This window comes from Pantherophis guttatus, chromosome 4 (genome assembly GCF_059756535.1).
Source record: "Pantherophis guttatus breed Tessera chromosome 4, ASM5975653v1, whole genome shotgun sequence".
Taxonomy (NCBI): Eukaryota; Metazoa; Chordata; class Lepidosauria; order Squamata; family Colubridae; genus Pantherophis; species Pantherophis guttatus.
In genome coordinates this window covers 41,142,905-41,149,225 of record NC_142066.1, presented here as the reverse complement: position 1 = coordinate 41,149,225, position 6,321 = coordinate 41,142,905, and the positions used below count along the sequence as shown (strand labels likewise).

Below are 6,321 nucleotides of genomic sequence, written 5' to 3'. Positions count from 1 at the left end.
ATCCACAGAAACCACAAAGGAGCAGAACGTAGAGGAGGTTAATTCTAGAATGTGGCACAGAGTTGTAAGGCTCTTTGGCTGCTGGAGGAAGATCAGGCTAGTTGTGATAATAACTTCAAATATGCTTGACAATTTGGGAAAATTAAAGTAGAACACCTTCTATTTAATTGGGACTAGGAGAAGATGGATATTGCATGGATTTAGAATTGTGGCCTGGGACATTCCAGTAAGTTATCTGAGGATTTTATGTGAGATTTAAATGCTAAAATTTAAGGGTGTGTTTACATGGCTGTCAAAACCTTGCATGTTGTGCAAACAGAGTTTACATAGTTAACAACCTGTGCATTGCTTGCTGATTTTCAGTGAGAAGGACTCCATGTCAGATACTTCCCTAATTGCATAACTGGAATAAAATAAGACCCTATCCTGTTGCTTGGATTGTCTGCAGTGAAAAAAGAGAAAATAGGTAAAGAAAAAGGGGGAGGAGTCCAAAATGCTATGCAGGAGACTAAAATACACCCAAAAGTTATAGAACTATATTTGAAATCTTCCAGAATTTACAGATTTTCCTGCCTATGACCTATCATAACTTGCCAAATTGCTTCAACTGCCAAGGATGACATTGGATCTGAGGCCAAGTGGGATTAGAAGATAAATTGAATCCACAGGTGATCATTTAAAACAGCTGCAGTTAGAGAATTAATCAGTTGATACATCTTAGCATAAATAATCTTCTAAAAAGAAGTTAAAGCTTGCACCTTTCTGGGAGTAAAGGCCAAATTTACAGTGCTAGATGAAAATGGAGAGGTGAATCCACATGGCTGCCCAGCACAGCTCTGGTAGGGACACACCAGGGGAATACCTCAGATAAAAACTGCTGATGCCACTGTTCCTTTTGTGCACTGAATATATATTGGAAGAGAGGATGGCTGATATGAACTAATTCATATCAAAATTTAATTGTCAATATCTATTTCTAGAAATGCTGAGAGGAAAGACTGCCTTTTGGAAGGCCTGGAATAGACATTGGTCTTGGTGAAATGGTGTTTAAAAATTCAAGTAAAAAATAGAGCATGATGGATATCTAAAGAATGAAGTAATGTTTCTGATGGTGTTGATGGCTGAGAAAAATAATGGGCAATACAATGTCTTGATTCAAATAAGGTTAAGATCTACTTTGGAAAAAAGGAACCATTTGGGTAGATAAAGCTTTGTAAAGACATCATGCTCTACTTCAGTGAGGTAAAAGAGCATGACTTGGCTCTCTTTCATAAAGATGTACTTTGCAACTATCTCTTTTATTTTCTTCAGCTTTTCTTCCCTCTAATAATGGCACAGCTAATGAAAGACCTAGCCCATCATCAGCATCAGGTGATCAGGACATGGGTCCATGGAAATCATGTCCTCTAAGGATTCACAGACTCATAACTCCTTACCTGACAAAATATTCAGGAAATTCTGATCTCCTTTGGTACAGCTGTTACAATGAGATCAGTATGATACAATTTCTTTGAATGTATCTAAATTCTGCTATTCTGTTTGTAAAATTAGGGACACTTTGGTCACCCAATTAATTACCATTTATTGTAATACACTGTTACGTCTCATTTTATTTTAATGTTTTAATTTTTATTCTGGTCTGTGACCATCATAAAAGACTCATCACCATCATCCTCTGGAGTTCTTGGGAGAGTCTTGGGACTCTCTTGGGAGAGTCAGAATAGTTATTTTGGGATTCTGTAGAATCTGTGAAATGATCAATAGGCGTTCAAAGTCCATGTACTTTGAAATGTATGGGGAGCATCAAATCAAAGCAGCTGTGTATAGTCTAAGCAGAGTCATCTGCTTAGTGAGTATGTAAGCAATGTCAACATCTGGTGAGGACTTCTGCATATAGTATAGTGTGCTCTTTTGATTTGAAACACTGGTGTCATTTGGTTGAGATGTGAATAGGACGAAGAATTTGCTTCCTGATGAAAGTTCTTCAAAGCTTTTAAACTATGTCCAGGGTGTCATCAGTATTGCAATCCATCCTCATTGAAGAGAAGGTCCTCAATTTTAGCCTTAGCTTCCATTGTCAATCCAATGGAGCTCAGCCAAGCATGGCAATGTGGGATGATAGAAGATTCTGTAACTCTGGCTGTGGATCAACTGCATGATGAGCCATATATAATTCCTGTTTTGGCAAAGTGTCATGCTTCTGCATGAAAAACTTTTTCTATTTACCTCTTATTCCCTGGCAGAGGAATTAGAAATGGAATATTTTCTTCCACAAATAGATCATACTTGATAAATGGCAATGCAGAGGGAGGGAGCTGCTCTCCCCAGTTGAATTTGCAGCCAAGGTGTCACATTCAGGTGCAGAATTATATTTACAGTGGCAGTGTGATTATGATGCCTCCACTGTAACAAAGATAGGTGATGAGTATCAGCCTTTCTGAAGTTGGGTGTTGGAAAAACTCCCGAGAATACTATGAACAGCCAAGAAAGCAAATGTGTGGATTCTCAAACAGATCAACTCAGGAGAGTTCCTACTCTCAGTGAAAAAAGAAATTGCAAAATGTGGTCCTTGTGGCTATACTTGCTTTAGGATGCTGAGCTGTCCTATTGAAGTTTTGAATAATGGCTAAAATAATGAAAATGTGGGGGGGGGGGGAGAAGTCCAATGAAGCATAAATGGAACCAGCTGAAGGGTGAATGTATTAATGCTATGGCAGTAAAAAAAAACAAAACAGTTTTACCACAGCCATGCCTAATCATACGGTTGGTTTGGATATTGGGACCTGTACCTAAGAGTTCTAAGACCCAAGTGAGACTTTGCCCAGATAACCCTTATATAACAACCACACACTACTTCTTTGTTCACTTGAGGCCCAGGTACTTTTTTTAATCAAGCAAAGTTACCATTTCCAAACTAGTCTCAATGTTACATTCTGGACACTCTTCAAGCACCCTTAAGAAACATTGGCTTTGGGGTCCTTGAACCTATACCCTGTTGTTACCCATCTCAGCTCTGCTTGGAGTTGTTTTGTTTAGTTAGACCTGGAATTGTACTGAGGAGGAAGAGTGCCCATAGACTTGACTCATCATTATTCTACTATATTGATATTTGTGCTCTCCTGTTTATAGGCATACATCTCCAGGGAAAATGCTGTATTCTTGCAAACATCTTTAATAGAATTTTTATAACATTCTCCTGATATAGAAACATAGCATGACAGGAAGGAGATAAGTTAGGACCCTTCTCACTGATTGGATTAAGGGAAATAAAGCCAGTCAACTGTCCCAAATTCTCTGAGGCTCTACAAATATTATTTTTATTCCTGCACTTATTGATCTATTTGTTTACATTTTTGTCCCTTGAGCCTGTATTCTTGTATAAGATATGAATGCACTATGAATCTAGAGTACTCCAAAGCAAAGTGGCATGCAGACTTTTGGTGCTCCCAGAAAATTTGTCAAGGCGAGGAAATGGGCAATCCATGCTAATCCATCTGGACAACCCAAGTAGAATCTCCAAATATTAGGTAACCCATCTGTTCTGTCTTGTTATGCCAATTGAAGGTAATTATGGAATAAGAACTAGGATGGAAATAGGGATCCCAATCTAGTCAACCCCAGGAGCTCACTGGGTGTCTTCAGGGCAGTCAGTGCACCTTTCTTAGACAATTTAAGAAGGTGACCTCGCTTAGCTCTCAAATACAAGTAGTCCTCAATTTACAATTCATTTAGTGACTGCTTAAAGTTACAATGGCACAGAAAAAAAGTGGCTTATGACTGTTTTTCACATGATCATGTGATAAAAGTTCAGATTCTTGGCAACTGACTCGTATTTATGACAGTTGCAGTATCCCAGGCTTATGTGATCACCTTTTGCAATCTTCTGACAAGCAAAGTCAATGGGGAAGCCACATTCACTTAACAACCATGTTTCTAACTTAACTGCAGTGATTCACTTAACAATTGTGGCAAGAAAGATCATAAAATGGGGCAAAACTCACTTAATTGTCTTGCTTGGCAACAGAAATGTTGGGCTCAATTACAGCTATAAGTCGAGGACTACCTATATGCTATTTTGATGTGCAAGGGGAATGGTGAGATACAACTAGTAACAAAAAAGATTGATTCTTGGCTGTCAGGGGCAGTAGAATTTACCAGTTTGCTTCACTTTTTCTGGTCTGGTGTGGTTGATACACATAAAGTTGCCCTACTCTAGTACAGATGATCATCCAAGTTTCTCCAGTTTAACAGCGTATCTCTTTCGTCTGATGAAATATGAGCATATACATCTCTGCTTTATCAGAATATATTGGTAGAATGCTGAATACAGGTTCAATTCCTTCATTTATCTACACTGCTATTATATTCCACCTTTGTTCAAAAGAGTCTTGAATTCCAGAGATATGTTTTTCTTCCAGTTTTATTGATGTCACGGTTTTAGCAGCAACTTCAAGTTCCAAACTATTGTGAAGAGAGATCACCGTCTGGCCCCCTCCCTCTCCCATTAATGCCAGAAATCTATAGCCAAGCAATTGGGAGAGTATATGGCTTTTCCAAAAAAAGGGCAACAGAAGTTTAGGAAGCAGGGCTAATTCTCCTGTTTTATCCCTCCCCCCTCCCTTTATTTCACACAATTAGAACAAAAAAACAAAAACAAAAAAACAACCATAAACAGGACTGAGCTTCAGAGACCAAGACAAAATGACAAATGGATGCACCTTAGGGGGAGAACAAGAAAAAGACATTCCAAATTTAAAAACAAATGAGGTGGGGGGTACATAAGGAAATAACACAGTGGAGACTTGAGTGGCAAGAACCAGAACGTCTTGATTCTCTGACCAAGAGGCTGTCCTAGCTTAAATCTGGGAAGCACTCACGCACTCAAATTGAGTGGAGGGTGACCATGCAAAAGCCAGAAGCAGCAAACTTAATGAGACTTAGGAAAGGAGTCACACTATTATCTCACCCCCAAACATTTACACATACATATGAAAGAGTCCAGAACTGGCTGTTGATATTCTGAGTTAAACTGAGCCCAAATCTAATTCCAGGTTAGAAAGTAGGCCTTAATTTAGTCCATTATGGAGCCACTTTGATGTCACAGGCCTGATGTTAATCTGTAGGAAGATAATTCCATGGTGGTCCTTGATGCAGAAGGCATAGCAGGGCAAATTGGCTGAGATGTCCAGAGGGAGTCCTCCTGGGTCACTTACACAGTTGTCTATCAAGGTTGGGTGATGAGGAAAGAATGCCAATTTTCTTCTCCCTCCCTCCTATTCTTGGGCTGGAGGTTCATGAAGACTGAGGTAATGGGTGCTGCATGCTTTCTGGTACTATGCAGAAACTCTGCCCCCACCCCTATGAGACCAAGCACCCACAAAGACATTCCTTCATGCCTTCAAAAGATCTGTTGTGAAAAGAAAACAAGAAAGAGAGGAAGGGTTAACAGTCACCTGGCTCTAAAGTCACAGCCGTGAGAAGATTTGAAGCCCGTACACAGGATAGAATGTAGAAGGAAGAATGGTTATCTGCCATGCCTGTCCCCTATTATGCCTCCTGAAAAAGACTGTAACTATAACAGTCTGAAGAACTCTACTATATAGCTCCATGGGGAAAGGGAGAACCTCGTGAATTCCCGTCCAATGAGCAATTTTGAAAAACAAAGAATAGATAATATTTCTAGTTTACCATTTTGACTCTTTCCATAACAAAGACTCCAATAGCATGCATGTCAAAAAAGATCCCACCCCCATTTAGATAAACTAGGGGGAGGGGTCTTTTTTATTTATTTATTCCAGATACAATATATCCCTCCCACAAGAAAAATGCTCTTTGATGGCTGCCCTTATGGCTTTTGAAAAGAAAAATGCATCAGGCAGCAAACTTTCTGGGGAAGATGGGGATTGAGGGAAGCAGGAACTTGCAGTCCTTCCCTCAGATGATCTCCTATTGGCACTTCCTCTCAGATGGATCTGAGGAAACGTTAACACTCCAGAAAGTTCTGAGAGCACATTGCTGGAACCCTGAAAGAAAAAAGAATGAAGGCCATCTATCACTTCTTTCAAAACTAATATAAAACCAACTTTTATATTACTAGAAATTTCTGACATGGTCCAAACTGAGTTGGGGGATTAATCCTGGAATTGTCCCAAGAATTTAGCATGTCTCTAACTGAGAATTTAGGCTCTGGGAATTGCTTTGTTGCTAATACCACTTCTATAATTTGGCGTTAAGGTTCAAAATAACTTAGCCAATACCATGCAGCCATGCAACTCTAGAGCATATAGAGTATAAAGTTGTGGAATTTATTTTTGGGGCCAG

The 6,321-nt window shown here is 39.3% G+C and overlaps 1 protein-coding gene and 1 long non-coding RNA gene across 4 annotated transcripts in view; one reads left to right on the top strand and one right to left on the bottom strand.

Annotated features, from left to right (window-relative positions):
- Positions 1-63: 63 nt before the first annotated feature.
- Positions 64-6,321, top strand: part of LOC117659672 (uncharacterized) — a 39,230-nt gene continuing 32,972 nt past the window's right edge. For all 3 annotated transcript variants that reach the window (XR_015733745.1, XR_009623066.2, XR_009623068.2), the window contains exon 1: positions 64-226. This is a non-coding gene — a long non-coding RNA (uncharacterized LOC117659672). The remainder of the gene's footprint in view (positions 227-6,321) is intronic.
- SYT3 (synaptotagmin 3) overlaps positions 4,403-6,321 on the bottom strand; it is a 49,523-nt gene continuing 47,604 nt past the window's right edge. Inside the window, exon 10 of the mRNA XM_060693636.2 lies at positions 4,403-6,023. The gene's annotated coding sequence lies outside the window, so the exon portion shown is untranslated. The remainder of the gene's footprint in view (positions 6,024-6,321) is intronic.